The sequence below is a fragment of the Vipera berus genome (assembly GCF_964194415.1).
Source record: "Vipera berus genome assembly, chromosome: 1".
Lineage (NCBI taxonomy): Eukaryota > Metazoa > Chordata > Lepidosauria > Squamata > Viperidae > Vipera > Vipera berus.
Window position 1 is genome coordinate 318,730,210 of NC_138202.1, and position 12,300 is coordinate 318,742,509.

The following is a 12,300-nucleotide window of genomic DNA, read 5'->3' on the forward strand; positions in this document are numbered from 1 at the left end:
AGAACCAGTCGTTTCCTAAAGTGACCCTATTATTTAAGAAAACAGAAAGCTGGAAGGGCCATTTTTTAAAATAACTTGTGCATTACCGTTGTCATTATGGTCAGGTGAGAATACAGATAGGCTCCTTGCATATGGGCAGGATTAAACAAATGCCTGTTTCCTTCTTATTTGACGGGGAGAGGTTTTAGATGTTAAACACCCATTTTAACTATAAGCAAAAATTGTCAGTGCAATCAGAGGGAACCCCTGGTGGGGGATATGCTTAAATTGATAGGGGAGCTTCATGTGACTCTGAGACCACATTATCCATTTCTGAATTCAACAGTTTCATCATCACGAATAAAGGTAAATACATGTATCCCAGGATAAAGTTGCAAGATCCAATCTGGGCAATCACTGGGACCAAAGGTCTATTCAAAGCTTTCTTACCAATGACCTGAACTCAGTAATAGACTCACATTGCAATGAACAAGGACATTGCATTCAATTTTGCAGCTACTGTGATTGTTAGCTGAGTGGGGACAAAAATAGCCAGATAAATTATTGAAGCCTGGGAATCAGGCCCCTTGTCAGTCAATAGGAGTGCTGATTTACCCCCTGCCTATCAGGTATCTAGGAGTCAATGCAGTGGCACAAGGCAACAACACACCCAGCCATCAATAAACTAATTAACAACTAAAAGCCGCACACAACAGGAACCATATAAATATAACACAGAATGATCCAGTGCACATATTCTGGAGAGAAAGAAGTTCCCTGATGATGGGCTCCAACATGAGCCAAAAGTGTGGAAGAATAAATCTTTGGTCCCAGTGACTGACCTAGACTAGATACTGTTTCCTCATTCATCATAGACAGACCTCCCTATACGTATGCAGATATGGCACCATTCATGGCATGGGGCCAGATTATTTCTGCCTACCCTATTAAATTGGGCAGTGGTGCATTTCAGGTCCCTGGCTCAAACAATATCATCTAACAGGGCCAAGAATCAGACCTTCTCAGTAATTGTGCTGCCCTTTGGAATGAGATACTGTATCCCTAGACATCCATTGGCTAACATCCTGATAATGTTCAGGGAGTCTTTAAAAATTTGATTGTTGTTCCAGGCCCTGCAATAGGATGCTTGTGGAGACCCTGTTGGTTATGTTTTAAGTTACAGGGAATATGTTTGTCTGGATCTGTAGGATTTTCTACTGTTGGCCCCTGTACATCATTTTCTACTCAGGTTTCCTCAAAATATCATAAATAAATAGATAAATAAATACTCTTGCTAACTGAGGCTAACACTGCAATATGCCTGTGAGTCTTTAAAGCACCACAAGAGTTATTGTAGGTTTTTGTTTGTAACTGGAAAATTAGTCTTTCTCAAGCAGAAAATAATTAAATAAAAGCCTACCTTGATGTCATTAAAGTATTTGATAAATGTTTTTTTATTGAAAAGTTTTACAATACATTTTTGAATACAAACCCCCCTCCCCCTCCCCTCTCCCCAACCCCCCCAACCCTACCCTCCCCCCTCCCCGACTTCCCAGAGCAAAATACAGGGTATAAAAAACAAACAAACATAATTAAAATATGCAAACAACTATTAAATATTAAATTCTATCGCACTTTAACTCTTAGTAAAATGACTACAAGCTAGTTATACATTATATCCATTATATACATTATTCAAATGCTAAATGAAACTTTTTAGTCCCATATTTATTCTGGATATAATCAATCCATCTTCTCCACTCCACAATGTATCTCTGTTGCGATTGGTCTTTCAAATATGCTGAGATCTTTGCCATTTCCGCCAAGTTGGAAACTTTTAAAGTCCATTCTTCTATAGTCGGCAGTTCTTCCTTCTTCCAATATTGCGCTACTAAAAGTCTCGCTGCCGTAATTAAATTCAACATCAACTTAGTGTCCACAACGATAGTATCTGTGATAATACCCAATAAAAACAGTTGCGGACAAAACTTTATAAATGTTATAAATGCTAACAGGAAATGGGTAAAAGGATTTACCCATGTTAGGTTATTGGGATTTGGGAGTGGGTTTTGGGGAAGCAATTCATAATGAAGGGAAAGGAAAAAGTGGAGGATTTTATGAAACTACAAATAAACAAATAGCTATGTGAAATATGTTACAGGAAAAGCAACCTGAAGAATTCACATATGGGTACCCGTCTGCTGATTAATACATTTGTCACAAACAGAAATAAAGGGGCTACTTATGTCACTGAATCCAGCCCCCCTGCTCAGTGTTTTGGTAGAGGCGTGATGGCTCAGTGACTTAATGATGCTGGACTCTGCTCCAGAGACACAGTGGCTCGGTGGGTTAGGACGCTGAGCTTGTCGATCAGAAGGTCGGTAGTTTGGCAGGTCGAATCCCGAGTGCCGCGTAACAGAGTGAGCGCCTGTTACTCGTCCCAGCTTCTGCCAACCTAGCAGTTCAAAAGCACGTAAAAATGCAAGTAGAAAAATAGGGACCACTACGGTGGGAAGGTAACAGCATTCTGTGCGCCTTTGGCGTCTAGTCATGCCGACCACATGACCACGGAGAAGTCCTCGGACAAGTGCTGGTTCTTTGGCTTTGAAACGGAGATGAGCACCGGCCCCTAGATTTGGAAACGACTAGCACACATGTGCGGGGGAACCTTTACCTTTAACTTTACTCTGCTCCAGAGGTTTGAGTCCTAGCACTGTGTGGTGGGTGAGCTCCCATCACTCATCTCAGCTTCTATCCACCTAACAGTTCAAAAGCATGTTCTATGCAAGTAGATAAATTAGGCACCACTTCAGTGGGGAGGCGAATTGGTGCCCCATGCAGGCAGTCATATTCCTGCTGGCTCTGAATCTTTCCAGTTGTAGCATCCGTTTGCAAGACAGGTCTGGAGAAGGGTGGGGGCCTTCGAAGACACTGCAGGAGAGCTTCTCATCTGTCTCTCTGGTGCAAAGCCAGCTTGCCCTCCTGTAGTGCACCTTGGGAAGCGCATGAGTGTGTTCTACAATGGTGCTGGTAAATTGGCAGCCAAACTACTACACTGTGGTCTCCTGGCTAATGCAATAACACCAGATGATGATTGATGATGATGATGATGATGATGATGATGATGACAACTGGTAGGATCATAAAATAGAGAAAGTCATAGAAAATGATAAAGTTAAACTGCTCTGGGACTTCAGAATTCAAACAGACAAGCACCTGCAACATAACACCCCAGAGTTAACAATTGTTGATAAGAAAGACAAAAAAATCTGGATAGTGGATGTGGCAGAGCCTGGAGACAGCAGAATAGATGAGAAAGAACTGGAGAAGATAACAAAATACAAGGACCTACAAATATAAATAGAAAGACTATGGCAAAGGCAAGCAAGGGTAGTACCAATAGTAATAGGAGCCTTGGGTGTAATCTCAAAACAACTGGAGCACCACTTGAACACTATTGGCATTGACAAATTCACCATCAGTCAATTGCAAAAGGCAGCCTTACTAGGAACTGCTTCCATCCTGCGACAATATCTGTAATAAGTAATATTACGGCACTCTGTAATACCATCAAACATCCACATCTGCCTATCCCAGGTCCTTGGTAAGGACTCGATAGGTAGACAAAAATGCCAAATCCAGTCTGAACATCTGGCTGACTGTGTGATGAATAATAATAATAATAATAATAATAATAATAATAATAATAATAATAATAATAATAACAACAACAACAACAACAACAACAACAACAACAACAATAATAATAATAATGCTTTACTGGGAAATATTGGAGACCCTTTGAAAGAGAGAGAGCTGCACAAGTCACCAGAAGGCCAACCTATAGATGGCCATGTTTTAGAGGTCTAGAGTGACTTGTGCAACCACACTGTATAAACTCTTACAGCTTTCCTTTCTTAATGCTTGTATATTTAGAACAAAAAAAATTAACTGCACTTTCCCATGTATGTCTCGGAAGTCAGTAAGATTCAGGAGTTTATTAACCCTCAGATAAATGAAAGCAGAATTGCAGCTTGTTCTATTTTTATTGCTGTCTGTCCTCTTGTCTCTTAGTTCCTTTCATATTGTTTCTCACTGTAGCTTGTTACATAATGTCTAGAAATAGATGCTAATTATAGTTACCTATACATTGTCATTGCAAAATGGTCTCTCAGTTTTCCTATGGCTTTATGCTAAGCAAAGAGCAAGCATTAAGCTAAGTAGAGGAAAAGATTGTGTACTGAAAATAAGATATGAACATACATTCATGTGTTGGGGGGTTGTGGTCTTACTGGTTTGCTTAAATGAGTGTTTTGTGACTGGTCATAAACTTCATGGCAGCCTTTTTTGGAGAATACCCATGATACTTCATAAATTTTCTAAAGGTTGGAGACTCCTGTTGTAGGCAAACATAAAAAAGTAAGTGCCAATTCTAGTTTCAAAAGTGCTTGTACAATGTACTGGCACTGCTATTTTTACTGGAGAATAAGACACATTTTGTTTGTTTGTTTTAAAAAAAGAGATACAACTGTTTTAATGACCAAGAATAATAAAATAAGCGAGTAAAGACCCCATTTCAAATTTTCAAAAAATTATTTGGAGTTATCAAATGCAAGTCTAAAATAGTATCAAATATGTTCACTGCCTTGAGTTATTAATAAAAATAATAAAGATGGGATAAAAATTAATAAATTAATTGAATTTGGCACCAAACTAGAAACTAGGAGACAATGAATTCTAATCCCACTTTGGGCATGTGACTTTGACTAGTCCCTCTCTCTCACCCCAACCCACCTCACAGGGGTGTTGTTGTGTCAAAAATAGGAAGATGGAGTAGTATGTGTGTTTGCCACCTTGAATTATTTATAAACATAATCAAGGTGGGGAGAAAATAAATTAGTAATAAATAAATTTACATTTTATTGAATATGTGATATGGGGAAAGAGAATCTTTTCTCTTACATGTACTCATTCTATAGAATCATCCAAACAGTATTAGTTTTAATTTTCATTTTTAGTGTGTCATAATCCCACTGAATTTTATCATTCATTTTTGTTGCCAGCCTTTTTTTTTTAAACCTAGCCTATATGTATTCTTGTCATTTGGAACAACTGTAGTCTTTTATATTAGGAAATTATATTCAATAAGGTACAAGTACCTTTCACTTAGCAACCATTTATTTAACATTGGTTCAAGGTTTCAGAGGCATGAGAAAAAGTCAATTATGATCTGTCCTCAAAGTTATGACTTTCACATGCCATCCCGACAATCACGTGACCTTAGTTGGGCACATGGCAACTGGCTTGCATTTTTTATAGTTGCAGCCTTTTGCAATCATTGTGATCGCAATGTGTAATCATTCCTGCTGGTTTCTGACAAGCAAGGTCAATTGGAGAAGCCAGAGTCACTGGTCATAACATCAGGTTCGATTATGTGATGACTTACTTAATAGTGCATTGCTTAGCAGTCAAAATCCCAATCCCAATTGTAGTTGTAAGATGAGGACTACTGTGTGCATGTATGTGCAACTGGGCAGAAATAACCAATGGTAGGATTCAAATATGTGAACAACTGGTTGTCTGTGTGGATCCCACTTTCGGAAGTCCATTCTGGGCCTGGGCAACAAAAAAATTAGCTACCGGTTCTGCCGAAGTGGGGCAAACTGGGTGAATCCCACCACTGGAAATAACATGTGGGTAGACGTAAGCCACAAACTGCTGTATAGTTTAGCAAGTAAGGAAGTAGGAGATCGTGCTGTAATTTGAGCTGTGAGGTCCCTTAACTGCATGTTCACCTGTATAGCTGTGTAAACATTCAACTTTATGTAGATGGAAAATATCTGCTTTTTTTCATTATGAAAATCACATTCTTTAATATGAAGTAAAAGGTGGGGGAAAATGTTCCAAAACAATTGGCTCAGCGGGTTAGGACACTGAGCTTGTCGATCAGATGGTTGGCAGTTTGGCGGGTCAAATCCCGAGTGCCGCGTAACAGAGTGAGCGTCTGTTACTCGTCCCTGCTTCTGCCAACCTAGCAATTCGAAAGCACGTAAAAATGCAAGTAGAAAAATAGGGACCACTATGGTGGGAAGGTAACAGCGTTCCGTGCGCCTTTGGCATCTAGTCATGCCGGCCACATGACCACGGAGACGTCCTCGGACAAGTGCTGGCTCTTCGGCTTTGAAACGGAGATGAGCACTGGCCCCTAGAGTTGGAAACGACTAGCACGCATGTGCGGGGGAACCTTTACCTTTACCTAGAAAATTGTTATGACAGTAGTATTGGAAAAATTGGAATATTGAAAGAGAAGGAGCATCAGGAGTATTGGTTTGGTAGTACATCATGTGCCGTGCAAATAGTCCAAATTGTAGACACGGGACAAAGTGGTAATGTAGTGTGCTTTGAATTGTTGTGAAGCTGCTAGATAATTCAGATTTAAAGGAGCCCTGCTTTGACTTGGTATTGTATCTTTCCAATTAGCTTGATTTAGGATATGGCTTAATATAATGCATGTTCCTGCTTCCTGGCTTATGGCAACCACTTTTGTTTAACAATAGCATCATAGACTAGACTTCTTCCAGAAATTCAGCTATTTATGACTACAGTTCATTGTGAAAACTTGAATCAGAGGAGGGGCGGGAAATAGCATTCTAAATTCAGTATGTTAGGGCAGTACCCTTAATAAGCCAACTCATAGTGTGCAAGATTTCCAGTTATCAAAACTCCAGACAAGACTGTAAACTAATCAAAAGGCATAGGGAAAGGGAAAAGAACTTATATTAAAAACATGAAGTCTGCATTTAACTATAATCTAAAATGAATTCTTGAAGGGAATTGCAAACTTTTCAGCTCTTTTAATAAAATCAAGTTAGTTAATAATAATAAGTTGGAAGGGACCTTGGAGGTCATCTAGTCCAACCCCCTGCTCAGGCAGGAAACCCTATACCATTTCAGACAAGTGGCTGGCCAGTCTCTTCTTAAAAATCTCCAGTGTTGGAGCATTCACCACTTCTGGAGGCAGCTTGTTCCACTGGTTAATTGTTCTAACTGTCAGGAAGTTTCTCCTTAGTTCTAGGTTGCTTCTCTCCTTGACTAGTTTCCATCCATTGCTTCTTGTCCTGCTTTCAGGTGCTTTGGAGAATAGCTTGACTCCCTCTTCTTTGTGGCAGCCCCTGAGATATTGGAACACTGCTATCATGTCACCCCTCACCCTTCTCTTCATTAAACTACACATACCCAATTCCAGCAACCGTTCCCTATATGTTTTAGCCTCCAGTCCCCCAATCATCTTTGTTGCTCTTCTCTGTACCCTTTCTAGAGTTGAAAAGATGCTCTCAGACTCCATTTCACAGTTCACTCCTAACTGCAAATTAATAGGATTATTTTTTTAGCTTGTTTATAATTTACCAGAAATTGCAAGTGAGCAATGGAAGAGCAAATTTGCTGCCAAGACCAATTTATTAAAGGTGGTTAGTAGCATGTGCAGATTGTATGGAAAACTGTCCAGTGATGTGTTTTCTTTTTTGTAGTGATCAGCTAGCAGTCACTCTTCAGTTGGCCCAAAATGAAAGAATTATTTATCCACCATTAGATATCATTCTCCCCTAACACATCAGTAACAGCAACTTGTTGCATCAGAACATGGTGTGACTTGTTTTCTTTTAAAGATGAAAGCACTAAACCTCCTCTGAATAATGTAACAGGCACATCACATGATGATGCCTTAATGAGTTCTCTATTAAGAATCCCATGTAATAATGTTTCACAGACATACAGAAGCCATTTGCTTAAATGGTTTTCAGACAAAATCTTTGACTTTTTTTTTGTTTATGCACCTAACTAATCTAATAATCAAAATATAATCTCTTTAAGAGCAAGATTACTCTGAATGCAGAACTTCACCAATAAATAAAATAAAATCATTAGAGGAGTGCTTTGTAGATTATACATAAACAAAGGATTTAGCATGGCTATTTGTTCACCTTGTTCACCTTATTCTTGCATTTTTACCACAACAATAACACTGTAAATAGGCTGAGCTGAGAGAGAGATTGGCCCGTAAACGTCCAATCAGTTTCCTGAGCTAAAGGCAGGCCCAAACCTGGGTTTTCCCCTTTCTAGTTCTAGAATTTCCATCACAACACCACATTGGTATGAATTATAATAATAAAATTTGATGAATATCTACTCAGAAGCAAATCCCAAAATTAGAGCCTCTCAGACTTTCCATTTGCAAAAGTGTGCAAAGTATTTTGGAAGCTGTTTTTTTTAAATCAGGCAAGAATTTTGCAGTCTTTATAATGTCAAGGTGGGAGGGAAGGATTTCTAATTACTAATAAGGGGGGCAGGACTTTGGTCCTTCTTCAAAGCAAGGTTTGTTTGCTTGGCTATTTTATATATATCTGTTGTATTAGTTCCCAATCTGATTTGGAATGAAGACAAATTAAAACAATTCATGATCAAAATAATAAATCAAATCAATATTATTGACAATATTTACAAATCCATCTGGCAACAATCGTTTTTCTTGCCTTTGTTGTTGTTCTTTTGAGGTTTGTGTATAAATTGCTGCATCTGCAGCCCTGTTCCTTAGTTCAGATCCTGCAAGCAATAAACCATGATCTTTGCTGAACTCACTCGCCTCGTCATCATTCCTGTGCAACGAACCCAGTACACAACACTGGCGACGAAGGTGGGATCCTGCTTCTCCTTTGAAGCTGAAAATCACTAGGGGAGAGGCAGCACACGCCTGGCGGGAAAGCAATTCCCCCCCCACGGTCGGCTAGCTCAGCCACACTAGTGACCATGCGCTCAGAGGACCAGTCCCTGGGCAATGGAGGAGCAGGATTCGAAGACGCTGGGAACCAGCCGTAAAGACCAGCAGAATGCCCAAGGTCAGAAAGCTGAGAGAATTCAACATCAAGCAGCCAGAAGAGTGGCCCTCATACCTGTCCCAGGTTCAGAACTACCTTCGAGTGAACCAGGTCGCCGAGGACGGACTGAAGGCCACCATGCTACTCTGTTTGTGCAGCCCAGCAACGTTCGATTTAGCCGAGAACCTGTTCGCGCCAACGCTATTGGAGTCCGTATCCTTCACGGATTTGAAAAAGAAGCTTGGAGAACATTTGCAGCCAAAGATGTCAGTGATCTCTTGGCGCTATGCCTTCGAGCAAAGAATACAGCAACCGGGAGAAACCGCATCCAAGTACATTGCGGCCTTGAGGCAGGCTGCATGCCTGTGCCAGTTCTCTGACGTCTAGGAGAGACTACGAGACTGGCTTGTCTGTGGCCTCCGCAACTGAGAGCTACAGCAGAAGCTTTTCACCAGAGAGGTCCTATCATTTTCGGATGCACAGAAGGAAGGCATGGCGGACAAAGCTCCTGGTGGAGCCGTACAAGCTATTCGGCCCACCAAAACTGCACAACGCGAAGAAGCCATCCACTATGAGGATGCCGAACACACAGAAGTCCCTGAAGAAGACACAGAAGTCAACAAGTTACACAGACAACCCAACCAACAGCGTCACAGCAACAAGCAACAAGAGACTATTTACAAGGCAGATCCCTTTCTTAGATGTCCAGGTTGTGGTGGCCACCACCAACGCTTGGACTGTAGGTTCTGGAAAGCCATGTCCTGGGCCTGTGGGAAGACCGGCCACATCACGTCCATCTGCAGAGGTCGCCAGAGGGACCGGCCTGCAAATCACCAGTCGGACAATCTGACCAGGAGAGGTACTGGGGCCCCGGGCCGTACAGCGTGGGGTTTTGCTCCAGCCACATAAGCATTTGCCGTACTGGGGCCCACTGCCCGATTAAGTCCAAGTACAGACTTCAGGTGGAGCTGCAGGCTCCGCCATTTCTATTATTTCCCTTGAAACATTTAATTTCATTTGTAGTCGCAGTAAGAGATGAGCAAAGCTGAGGCCTTCTGACATCGTACTAACTGATTTCCAGAATGCCAGAGTCACAGTCAAGGGTGAAGACACTCTAGCTGTTAAATTTAAGGGGTTTTCAGGGCACCTGGATGTTGTTGTAGCAGGGGGCCAGAGAACAAGCCTAATTGGGCTCAATTGGTTTGATGCGCTAGGCATCCAAGTAACCGTAATCAACTGGACACAAGTTGTGAGTCTAGCGACAGTGTGTGAGGAATTTGCAGATGTATTTGATTCAGCTCTGGGAACATACACGGGCCTGCCAATAGCATTCAAACTAGACCCGAATGTAGTGCCAGTCAGGATTAAGCCTCATAGGGTCCCATTTGCCCTCAAGCACAAAATAGACACTAAAATAGATAAACTTGTTGAACAGGGCGTTTTGCAACCAGTAGATGGTGGGGAGTGGGAAATTCCTATTGTAACACCACTAAAATCCAATGGGGAAGTCAGAATCTGTGCAGATTATAAATGCATAATTAACCGGGCCCTCAAACAACATGCATACCCAGTTCCAGTAGTAAGCCACATCCTGGCATCCTTGCAGGGTGGCACCATTTTTGCAAAATTAGATTTGGCTCAGGCCTATCAGCAACTGCCTGTTGATGAGGCCATGGCCGCAGCACAGACAATTGTAACCCACAGGGGGCATTTAAAGTAAAGCGCCTGCAATTTGGGGTCAGTGTAGCCCCGGGCATTTTTCAGGGCATCATGGAACTCAAGGGCATTCCGGGGGTTTGCCCCTATTTTGATGACGTGCTTATTGCCAGAGAATCCACTGAGGTGCTAGCAAGGAGGTTCAAAGCCGTCCTGCAAAGGCTGCGAGAAGCAGGCCTCAGACTTAAAAAGAATAAGTGCAGTATGGGGTCCCTTCAACTGAATTCTTGGGGTTTCGCATTGATGCTGATGGCATCCACTCTGCTGAGTCTAAAGTAAAAGCCATTCAGATGGCACCTAGCCCTAAAACAAAAGGAGAGCTGCAGGCATTCCTGGGCCTCCTCAATTTTTACCACGCATTCCTTCCTAACAAGGCTGCAGTGGCGGAGCCACTTCACAGACTCTTAGATAAAAATGTTCCATGGAAGTGGAATAGCATTCACAAAAAATGTTTTCAGGAATTGAAGGCACTTCTGTCGGTCAGTTCCACCATCACTCATTTCAAGGAGTCTAAACCAGTTTGCTTAGCGTGTGACGCGTCCCCATATGGGGTGGGTGCAGTCTTAAGTCACTTAGAGAAAGATGGAACTCAAGTTCAAATTGCTTTTTATTCAAGGACACTGTCCTCTGCTGAGCGTAATTATGCTCAAATTGACAAAGAGGCATTGGCCATTGTAGCTGTAGTTAAAAAATTCCACAGCTACTTATACGGCAGGGACTTCATGGTCTTCACAGACCATAAACCACTTTTGGGGTTATTCACTACAGACAGACAGACACCCCCCATATTATCACCTAGAATGCTGAGATGGTCCATTTTTTTATCATCTTATACGTTTAAGCTGATTCACAAACCCGGCAAGGATATGGGCCATGCAGATGGCCTGAGCAGGCTTCTACTGCCACAAATTGAACCAGATCCAGCCCCAGCGGCCTGCGTTTTGTCCATTCAGGACTTGCCAGAGTTTCCCCTGCATGCAGGGGACATAGCCGCAGAAACGGCAGCAGACAAGACACTAAGTAGAGTGCTTTCTTGGGTACACACAGGTTGGCTAGATAAAAGCCCAGGCCGAGTTTCAGAGCTATTTTACAAGAAGACATGAGCTATCAGCTCACAAGGGTTGTATTCTTTGGGGGAACAGGGTCATAGTTCCTAAGAGACAGGGTTTTGCAATCACTGCATGAAGGCCATCCGGGTATTGTTCGCATGAAAGCATTGGCTAGAAGCTATTTATGGTGGCCAGGATTAGATAAAGCTTTTAAGGCCCAGGTGCATGGGTGTTATACATGCCAGCAATCAAGGCCTGAAATGCCGCATGCTCCAGTTCACAGGTGGGAGGAGAATCACACTCCTAGGATTCACATAGACTTCACTGGGCCCTTTCAGGGACAGCTCTTTCTTATAGTGGTCGACAGCCACTCTAAATGGCTAGAAGTTATACCAATTGCAAACATGACTACTGCTAGGACCATCCAGGTGCTTTGGAAACTCTTTGCCACGCACGGGCTGCCGGACATCGTAGTGTCCGATAACAGGGCCCAATTTACTGCAGCAGAATTTCAGGCATTCCTGAGAGCAAACCTCATTAGGCATGCGACGTCAGCCCGGTTTCACCCATCTACTAATGGTCAAGGCGAATGCATGGTGTGCACCACAAAAGAGTCGCTGAGGCATATAGTGACAGGGGACTGGCACCACAGACTGGCCAATTTTTTGCTTTGCTGACATTCC

General features: G+C 42.1%; 1 protein-coding gene across 3 annotated transcripts in view; it reads left to right on the forward strand.

Moving 5' to 3' along the window:
- Positions 1-12,300, forward strand: part of EPAS1 (endothelial PAS domain protein 1) — a 137,008-nt gene that overhangs the window by 108,592 nt on the left and 16,116 nt on the right. The gene's annotated exons all lie outside the window — the stretch shown is intronic.